Source organism: Marmota flaviventris, chromosome 13, assembly GCF_047511675.1.
Source record: "Marmota flaviventris isolate mMarFla1 chromosome 13, mMarFla1.hap1, whole genome shotgun sequence".
Taxonomy (NCBI): domain Eukaryota; kingdom Metazoa; phylum Chordata; class Mammalia; order Rodentia; family Sciuridae; genus Marmota; species Marmota flaviventris.
Window position 1 is genome coordinate 87827122 of NC_092510.1, and position 10542 is coordinate 87837663.

General features: G+C 42.8%; 1 non-coding gene across 1 annotated transcript; it reads left to right on the forward strand.

The window, feature by feature from the left end:
• The first annotated feature begins 10102 nt into the window (after positions 1-10102).
• On the forward strand, positions 10103-10180 carry Trnat-ugu (transfer RNA threonine (anticodon UGU)). The gene has a single exon. It is a non-coding gene; the product is annotated as a tRNA-Thr (tRNA).
• The last annotated feature ends 362 nt before the right edge of the window (positions 10181-10542 follow it).

Genomic DNA, 10542 nt, shown 5'->3' on the forward strand with positions numbered 1-10542 from the left:
CATTGGAAAAGCAGGGGTTGGAAATTTTGCTATTTACCTACTGGGTCAGGTCACCTAATAGCATGTGTAGACCTTTAGTTTTCTCATTTGTGAAATGGGGAGAGTAGTACCCACTTCTCAGGTTCATTATGGGAATTAAATGAGACCAGGCGTATGAAACTGTCTAGCACCTATGAGGTTCTCATTAGTGTTGTAAGTGAATCCAATCATCTTATGGTATCTCCCTGCTGGTTTCTCCTCCAGCCTCTTGTCACACAATCCTGGCCACCATTGCACTCTGAAAGGCATACTGATCTCTCTTCTGCTCCTGGAGTATTTTAAGCACTTCCCAACTTCCCAGAGGTCCGCCCTTCTGCCTGCAGAGCTCCTCCCCCCTCAGCATGCTCTCCTTCTCCCCATACATACAGCTAATAGCACTTTCCCTATGATGACCCCCCACCAATCTGTAATCCCCTTTCTGTCCTCCCCCTTATGTCCTTTCATCCCTCCTTTCAAGTTTTTAATTGCACTTATTCCATATTTTACTAATTATCAATTTATTACTGTATTGTCTGGATATATTTTCCCCACTAAAGCTAGAGCTGTAAGATATCAAAGGCCAAGTGATCTCTATTATCAATGTCTGCCCACCAGCCAGTAGGTAACCGACTCAGGGTAGAGATGCAAAGTAAGCATTTTTCCAACGAATGATCACATGTTGATTGAGGTTTAACTCTGAGACCGGCACTGTACTGGGTATTAGCCATCCTTCCACAGAAGATAAAAGAGACCTTCCTTTTTAATTCTACAATAAAACATCCCTCCTACTCTCCCTCTCTCTTTTCCTTCATGCTTCCTTCCTTCTTCTTTGTATTTTCCCCTCCTTCCTTCCCAGCTTTACAGAATTCAAGCAATTTTAACAGCCCTTCCTCCTTCAGCCTCAAGATGATCACAAGCACACAAATAAACCATGGTTCAGGACAAGAGAGTGCTATCTTGGCCTCCATCTTGACTCCATCTGAGCTCAACCTCCCATCCATCCTCTTTGTGCCCAGGGATCTCCGCCATTTGTTTTCTGTGGTTTCAATCACTGCCTTCTCTGTAACTCACACCGTCTTTTTAATCCTGCTTTGCTCTCCCCAGCACGTGGACTCCATTCATCACTCAGCACATCCTGTTACCTCTCCTTCCCTTCAGCACCTCAGCCCCCCGCCCCCCACACACTCTCTCTCTCTTGGCCTCCCCTCTGCCAACTCCTCAGCATCTTGACCTTTGCTGAGCCCAGCTCCATCAGCTGGAATAGGATCAGTGACAAGATTATGGTCAATCTTTACCTTTTATTGTGGCTGGATCCAAAATAGATCACTATAAATATACCTATCCCTGCTATCTTAGACTCAGAAACTTCTCCTGGTGATAAAAGTTCAAATTTCTTCTTTTCTCTATTGCTTATAAGTTGGCTGACTTTTTTTTTTTTTTTTTTTGGCAAGACTCCTAACCTCTCTTAGCTTCAGGTAATAGGAAGATTGAATGAGCCAGCTGTATGAATAGATGCACCCAGTGCTGTCTGTCACATAGTAGGTCATCTGTAATAGTGAAAAGGAGCTCATTTCCAGCGGCTTATAGCTATTTATTTGGTCCTTCTGTGACCTCTGCCTGGTTACTTTCGTCTCCATGTCTCATTTCCATTCCCAGAACATTTCCACTAGGTCTCATTTACGGCAAACTTCTGCCATTGTCTCTAGCTTCTCTTTCGTGAAAAATGGAAGAATATTTTAATCACCGTTGTCGTTCCTCATTTCCTCTTGCATCTGTTTGACTGATTTCTGCTTCAGTTCAGTACTTCTCTGACTCTTTCCCTTAACAATTCTCAAATTTATTATCTTTTTTTTCCTCTCCAGCTCATACCTCTCACTACCTCCCGCTTTCCCTGTCCTCGGTCCTCTAAATCAACCCCTTCTTGTTCTGTGATTTACTACAGTCCTTTCATATCCTTCTTCAGTCGAAATCCTCCCCATGCTCCTTGAGAGCCTCTCTTTCCTCATTCATCCTTTGCATTTCCAAATCCGCTCATCCTTAATTCATCCCCATCATTCATTTGCAAGCACCCAAGTCTCCATACCTCTTTGCCTACTTAATCATTTAATCTACCCTTGTTTCCTTCCTCCTTGGTTACACTGGTCATCTTTCATCATTAACACGTTTTAACGGGTGACGCTCTTTTGGATCTCTTCTTACAAATCTTAATACTGGTGCATTTTGAGGATCCTGTTTCTGGGTCCCGTTGACTCCTCCTTTCTGAAATCTATTCCTTCTGGGACCCCGCTTTAGTAAAGATTTTTTTTTTAAATCGGTCTTCAGTATCTGCTTTGTATTTATTCATACTGAACAGCTAACCTGGTGCATTCGAACGCATACTGCTGATGAAAAGTGCAAGCTTTATTCTCTGCTCCTGAGCACGGGGCCATTGTCTTCCTGCAACACATTATTTTATTGTTATATTTTGAACTGGCGAAGGCTGTCTCAGTGCGGGGCTGTGATTTCCAAACATTTACTGGATGCCTACTATGTGTTAGGCACAAACCACACTTTTTTTTTTTTCCTTTTTAGTTCTCACAGCTAGTCTGTGAAGTTGGGATTTTAAATCTCTGTTTTACATTTGAAGCATCAAGGACACAGAAAATGTAGGGCCTAAAATATGCTGAGTGTTTTACATTGAATAAAGTCCTTCCAACTTTGGGGTGGAGTGCGGTAGAGATGTAATAGTGTATGAGTTAAGAGTTTCCCACCTTTCAAACAATGATGATGGCAACTGCTTTTGTAGGAGTGCTGTTTAATATTTGTCTTCCCTGCTTAAATTACGGTTTCAATGAATACAGGAATCCTATCATTTTTGTTCCCTGCTTGTTACCTGGTATTTCTTAGGCCACCAACGATGATGGTTCATAGGTAAATGAATGCATGCCCACAGGTCAAAAGCACAAATTCTTGCCAAAGGAAATTTGAATTTCGGCTCTGCCATTTAATAACTGCATGACTTCGAACAGAGTATCGAGAGAGCAGATGTCTTTGAACAGTCTGCTTCTTTAAATTTTGTGGATGTGTGTAGTTGTTTATTATTGTTTTTAGTTTTTACATAATATCATCTGCAATGCTCAGAGCCAGGCCAACCAGGATTCAAAGCCCAATTTTCCCACGCCCTAGTTTTCATGCCTTAGACAAGTTATCTCCCTAAATATTACTTCTTTGTCTATAACACTGAAGGGTACTCTGTCTTCAGGGCAGGTGCTAGCTTGACTGATGATGTGAGGTGGAGCCCCCCAAGACAGTCTGATTTTAAAGCCTCGGCATGTGTCACACTTCGGGGGGGGGGGTGTCTCATTTTCCTGACTTCCAATGCAAAAACTTCTTTCACTGTCGCTTTTATTCTCTTCAAGAACTTTGTGTAAACCTAACTCCCAGGCCCATGCCAGAATGTGTTCAGAGAGGCAGAGGCTACGCCCTTCTCCTGACCCACTTAGCCAGCTGGATTTGATGGCCGTTATATGATAATCCGCAGACTCAGCAAGACTGGGTCTCGGCAGGTTCCCTGTGTCCTGAAGGTACAGCTTCACTCCATCTCTTTAAGAGGCTTTCAGTGAAATCCAGAGAAAATTAGGGGAAGTTCTTCCTCTCAGAGCTGGGGCACTGTATTTATTTACTTATTTATTTTTTAACTGAGGCTTTGGTCTTCAGAGAAATAAAACGTGGTGGGGGGGTGGAATTGAGCTCAAAAGAACCTGCCTTTCCCCTTCCCCATTTTCCTCCCCCCCCATCCCCTTCATGGAATATTGCGGAACACTACTTTCCAGGCCTGGGGAATGCCATGCAATATTATTTCCCAGGCGAGACTTACAATGGTCCTTGCACTCATGGAGTTTACTGTCTAATGCAAGGATAGACAAACACAAATAATCCAGAATGAATAGTTGATTGAAAGGGTTTCTCGGTATTTGTTTTTGTGGTGCTGTATTGGGACCCAGAGCCTCCAAGATGCTCTGGGCAAGTGCTGTACCACTGAGCTACTTCCTTAGTCTCTAAAGAACATGGTTCCATGAAACTGAAGTAAGAGAGGAATGAGAGTCAAGGTGCATGTTGATTTGAAGAGTGACAACTGGTTAGAAACCTAGCAGGATGAATAGGAGTTATTATTGCAGAGGGAGCTGGTGGGAATTCCGGGCCAAGGAAGCCACAGCACAAAAGGCCACAAGAGGGACAGGCAGATTCTGGGAGCCAGACATTTGAAGTCAGTCTGGATACAGAGTTGACCAAGAAGACCGGGAAAGAATGAAACGAGCCTCAGAAATTAGTGTGACTTAAATTATTCAGGCCTATGTAGGCTCTGGTAAGGAGTTTGGATTTAATTCTAATTTAAGTAGAAAGCCACGGGCAATTCTAAGGAAGGGGATGGCATAGTCAGATATGCATTTTTAAAATGGTACTTTGGCTTTAGGTAGAGAATGGATTTGCATAGAGCGAGAGAGGACAGAGGAGTCTCCCAGCGAGCCTGTCTGGGCTGTCCCAGGTGGACGACTGCAGGATGCACAGTGTGTGTCCGCCGCGCCCCACCCCCCAACCTTGGCACGAGGCCTACAGCTTGCTTATGGGAGAGTGGGGAATGCAAAGTCTCTGCTGAGAACGGCTTCTACCTCTCTTGCTCCCACCAAGAGAATGTGCTGATTTATATCTTCCCTGTTGAAACTACTACTTATTGATTCAAATTTTGTATTCTGGGGAAGCCATGTGGAGCAGTTTTCACAAAAATTCTCCAAACATACGAAGGTATCTCCATCTTTCTCCTTTCCAAAGAATGTCTGCTTCTGCTTATTGCCTCTACTATTCCCTAACTGGATGTTAAAGTGAAAAACAAAACAAAATCCAACTATTAACCATTTTTACTCACATACACTTCTTTTCACCTATAGCAAGAAAGAGCATGGATGGAGGACAAGCTCATAGATTCCAGTATCAGACTCCTTGTTTAAATTCAGATTTTGACTGTGATATTTTGCTGTGTGCTCTTGGGGAATTTACTTGATCTCTCTGAATTTTGGTTTCTTGATCTGAGAGTAACAAGAGTACCTCATTATGGAATTGAATGAAGACAGTAGCAGCATAGAGAGTAAAATCATAGAGTACAGTATCAAGTCTATACCATTAATTGGTATATTTTTTTTTTACTGATAAATGCCTGTTATTATCAATATCCTTGAACTCCTTAGTCAAAAGCAACAGTAATGAAATCAAAGTTGCTGCAGGCTTGGTATAAATTGACTTGGCTTAAGGTATTAACTCTGCCATGATGTCATGTATAAAGTGTAAAGTGTTTAATCACTGCCCTGATTCTACATCTGGAAAAGGGGGAGAATCATAACTAGCTCATACAGTTACTGCAAAAAATAAATTCTCTAACTAATAAGAGAGACTGCCCAGCACCAATATCTGTGCACTTGGCAAATGCTATTTCCCCTTTCTGTGCTTTAACATCATTCCCTCAATGCCTAAGGCTGGGTTCAGCCCCCTCTTTCCTTTGCTCTTAGCACCTTGCTCTTACCTAGAGCAGAAAATGCATCTCATCTTGTTGCATTAAAAGTATTTTCTTGTCTGTCTTCAGCATTAGACTAAGCTGCTTGATGTGCCAGGTACTCTCCCAAGCTGTTTGCAAACATAGCATGTCTCATTCATCAGAGGAACCCTGGGAAGGGGGTAACAATCATCTCCCTTCATACCGATTAAGAAATCAGGCCAGGAGAGACTGAGTCCCTGTGGCAGGTGGCAGGCCTGGCACAGAGCAGGTGCTCACTCACTCTTCCTTGTTGACGTACTGCAGAAGGCTTCCTAAGAGAGTCTTCTTATGACTCTCTCCCCCAAAGAGCTCACTGATTCACATCATTTCCATGTCGATATTTTCTCCATCACGGCTGCTTCCTTGATAGATGATAGGCTTCCATTCAAAATGTACATTTTATAAGAAAAGGAATTTTTTTTTTTTTGCCTCTTGTTCACTGGGGTGTACCCTGCTCTCAGGAGAGCCCCTGACCCATAAGAGGTGCTCGGGAAGTTATTTGTGGAATAAATAAATAAATGCAAGCATTTATTAATTGGTGAAGTTATTTTGTAACTTAGAAGGGCTTATGTTGAGCCATACGTTCTTATATTCTTCCGAAAGTTAGTGGCATATTAAATGGGAGATGGGCCAGCGGACGAGGAAGACTTAAGAGACCAAGAGAAGATCTCCTTTTGCTGTGCACTGTATCCTGGGCTCCAGAGAGCATCACTTCTCTCTCAGCAGCTGGCCAGCAGCTGGAAAAAGCCCCTCTCCTTGGAAAGCAGGAGGGATTCTTGCAGCAGGAGACAGGACAGGGAAGCAGGAGGGAGCTGCGCAGGAAAGAGATATACTGCAGTTGCGGCATTAAAGCCTGGGGCTTGAGATGCCCACTAAGATTCACTGGAAAAAAATAATACTTGAAAAAAAGTGTAATGCCTGGTATTGATCACCTCAGCCTACTAGTGCTTCATTCTGCCTGACATCCATGGAGATTCTTAGTATCTAATATATTGTCTAGCATCCATCCTGCCCATGTACTATGCACCTGTTTTTTGTTTGTTTGGTTGGTTTTTTTGCTTTTAGCTTTAGTTCTTTCCTATTATTCTTTAATTAATTTTGCTGTGTTAGGTTCTGTGTAACCCATTAGCATGATACACAAGTCCAAGTCCCCAAACAGATTGACCCTGTCACTGTTTCTCTGTCTGTAAACTATGCCTCCAACAAAATAAATGTCCTTACTCCTTCAAGCCCATACTCCACGTTCCCTGTCCTGGGAATGTCTGCATGTCTGGATCTTTTCTCTCTGACTAGTTTGCTGCACACACATACTGTAGCAATCTTCAGGGCCATTTCTGATTCTCATAGTTTATACAGAATATTTTTGTCTTCACATGTCCTTATGCCTTGTGTAAATTATTTATTAAATTGAATATTTTCTACTACATATGCCATTTGCAATCAAAGGCAGTGATGCTTTTAGATTTTTTGTCCAGGAATTATTCACCCCCTTCCTCCTTTCCCTCCTCAAAGCTTACAGATGTTGCTGGGTACAGTGGTGCATACCTATAATCCCAGTGGCTCTGCAGGCTGAGGCAGGAAGATCGTGAGTTCAAAGCCAGTTTCAGCAACTTAGCAAGGCCCTAAATAACTCAGCAAGACCCTGTCTCTAAATAAAATATTTTAAAAGGGCTGAGGATGTGGCTCAATGGTTAAGTCCCCCTGGGTTCAATCCCCAGTACCAAAACAAGACAAAACAAAAACATCTCATGATGTTGAGCATGACCATGTGATGCACAACAGCCAGTGGATACTGGCATCCAGGATGTGGCCATGGCTTATGGAGTTGGTCTTCCTCTTTATACAACTACTACTGCCCCTTAGCTTTCTGGTCCACATAGGGTTAGAGGTATGAGCTCAGACCAGACCTACCCAGCAATTTGGAGGTCAGCCTAGCCATGCCTGCCTAAACCAGGCCACCAGAAACTCTTTGGAGAAGAATAAATGATTGCACTTTAAGCCACTGAGTTTCAGGGAGGTTTTATTACAGAGTGTTTCAGTGGTGATAGCTGACTGATACAAAGCCTTAACTCCTATCCTACGCTCTGAGTTTCTTGAAGTTTATGGCAGTCTGCCTGATCTCATTATACTCAAGCAAAGTTCGAAGGCACATTTCTAATGTATATTTCTTGAGCAGATGAACAGATGAATAAATGAATGATTAAAGAGCTCCAGAGAGAGAGATTCAGGACCCAGGGAGACCAATGCACTCATTAGTTCAATGAGAATTTATTGAATACTTATTTCATGTCAGGCATTGTGCTAGTGGAAGGATATTCTGAGGTAAACAGACTGGACTTGGCTTCTAGATGCTCCATGGTGACTAGGGGAATGCTTGAGAACCAGGGATTCATAATGCAGTCCATGTGCAAACTCTGATTATCCTTGAATCACATGCGAGGGCACCAAAGTAATCAGAGGAGTGATAATGGATAGAAAAGCTCAAAAAGATCCCTCTCTCGCTGCAGATTCCCATTATCTCAGGTTAAGAGCAAGTCCCAGACAGATGGGAGGCATTTGCATCCATTTGAAGAAAATGAGTTAGTAGAAGTTGCCCAAGGGGTAAAATAAAAATCTACAGGGATAGGGTTTCGTTGGTCATTTTCTGATTGCTGAATGACACCTTTGTCCCCTTCCAATATTGCAGAGAGGTTATCAGCATGCTGAGTTGGAATGTCATTATCAACTGTAAATCACAATCCTGGATTCATGACATCCAGATCCAACAGTGTGACCTCAATGTCCATCAGGACACTGTCTGAACCTTGATAAAATTCACTATCTGTCTTTTTATTTCTGAAAGTTTTTCATGTCTATTTACCATTTCTGTCACACTCTCCAGCTTATCCCACCTACTCACTCCAAAGGTGTGGCTAAGGCCACTTGTGGCCACTGCCTTCTATTTCCCCAGAAAGAGCTCCAGGAACCAGAAGCCTGGTGCTGAAGTTCCTAAACCATGGGGCAGACATCAATGGAGCCGAGATTGAAGAGCAGCCTCCCTGGCCCTGGACACAGGCCAATGGGGAGTAAAAGTCATTTAGCATGTGCATTGATGCCACCTAGGATTTTTGTTTGTGTCTGTGTTTTGAAAGAGCAGGTGGCTAGGACAAATGGACCATCAGGGAGAAAAGGTGACTTTTTTCAGGGCTCAGGGTTCAATATTCCAAAAGGAGCACATGACTTCTTTCCCCACCAAAACTAGCAACTTTCAGCTCCAAAGAATAAGTTGGGACATTTTGCTCCCTTTAAAAATACTACCTTGAAATTTGAACAGACCCTAATGAGGACAGCAGCCATATGGAAATAAACTTTAGGTCAGGAAAGACAAATATCAACAGGGATCTATTTTCTAATCACTATGCAACTTAAAGGTGACACCACATGTGCAGCACTTTGCACAATGTTTAGCATATGGTAGCAACAAAATAATATATAATAGTGCTATTTATTGAGTACTTATAATATGCCAAGTAGTGTGCTAAATGCTGTGGAAGCCCCTTCTTAATTAGCCCTTTCAACAACTCTAAAACCTGGGAGCTGTATGCATTGGTATTTATATATAGGAAAGCTAATGTTAAGGATGACATGAAATTCCTTGTCTGGAGTCTTCCATCTGGTACCCAGTAGCCAGAGTGAGTCCCGTGTAGTCTTACTTCAGAGCTTTGGGTTATAACCTCTATTCTGCATTCTCAGAGTTAAGATGAAACTTCATAATGAAAGCTAGCAACATCATCACGTCATCCCTTTTGAAAATTATAATTATAATCATGAGATGCCATAACAAGAATTATTAGGTGCCTCACTTCATGAGGGCAGGTTTCTGGAATATTATTACTAAAAAGAAATTGTTGACTGAAATGTGAAGATTTAAGAATAAGTGTAGTCTTTGCTGCCAAACTGTGAGAGATGGGTAAAAAGGATAGGAAAGATTTTCAGGGTCTAAAAGCCTTGGTTCTGACTTCATCCCTTGGTAGCCCAGGTCAGGCCCTTCCTGAGTCAATTGGAAAACGGAGTGAGGCAGATTGTGTTGTGGCCTCAATTCCTCCCCTCTGTCATGTGTCTGTAACTTCTGCCATGTGACTTTGCAGATTCTCTCACTGAGAAGGTGGAGTCTATTTCCCATGCCTTCAGTCAAGGCTTGTCCATGTGACTTATTTTAATCAACAGAATGAGGTGAAGTGGTGATAGGCCAGTTTTGAGTCCTGTGTATTTCTACTTACTGCTTGTGCTTCTATTGTCATAAAGATAAGCACATGCCTGGACCAGATTATTAGTCCCAGGACAATGAGGACATGTGGAGCAAATATTTCCCAGTTCACATGTCCCTCTAAGAGCCTAGCCCATCCTAGAGCCGAGTCCCAGCTGACTGACAGAACCATGGATAAGCCCAGCCCAGATCAGTAGAACTCCAACCAAGTCTCTGACACCTGAGCTCTCATTATTGATAATTAGTATTTTAAAAGGCACTTCACAGGGGCCGGGGATATGGCTCAGTTGGAAGAGTGTTTGCTTTGTATGCACAAGGCCCTGGGTTCAATCCCCAGCACCACATCCCCATACACAAGACACTTCATTTTAGGGTAATTTTTCACAGAGTAACACAGAACTGCTACAGAACATTATCATGCACATGCCTAGGGAGGGGTATATTGCAGCTGTTCTTCTTCACATCTCTCTAATCAGTCAGAAAAGGCCCAGTTCAGCCCAGTGAAAAGTCACAAACCTATATGATGAGCACCCATTCAAAGGTGGAGGAAGTAAGCTCAAGGATACCGTTTGTCACTGCCATTTATCAAGCCCACTTTGGCTCCTTGATGAGGATAGGGAAGTCAGAGCCAGAATATGTTCCTCCTGCACCAGGATCAAGCAGCTCCCCACTCCTCGATGCACGGGTGGCCGGCAGCCTCGAGCAAGTTTTC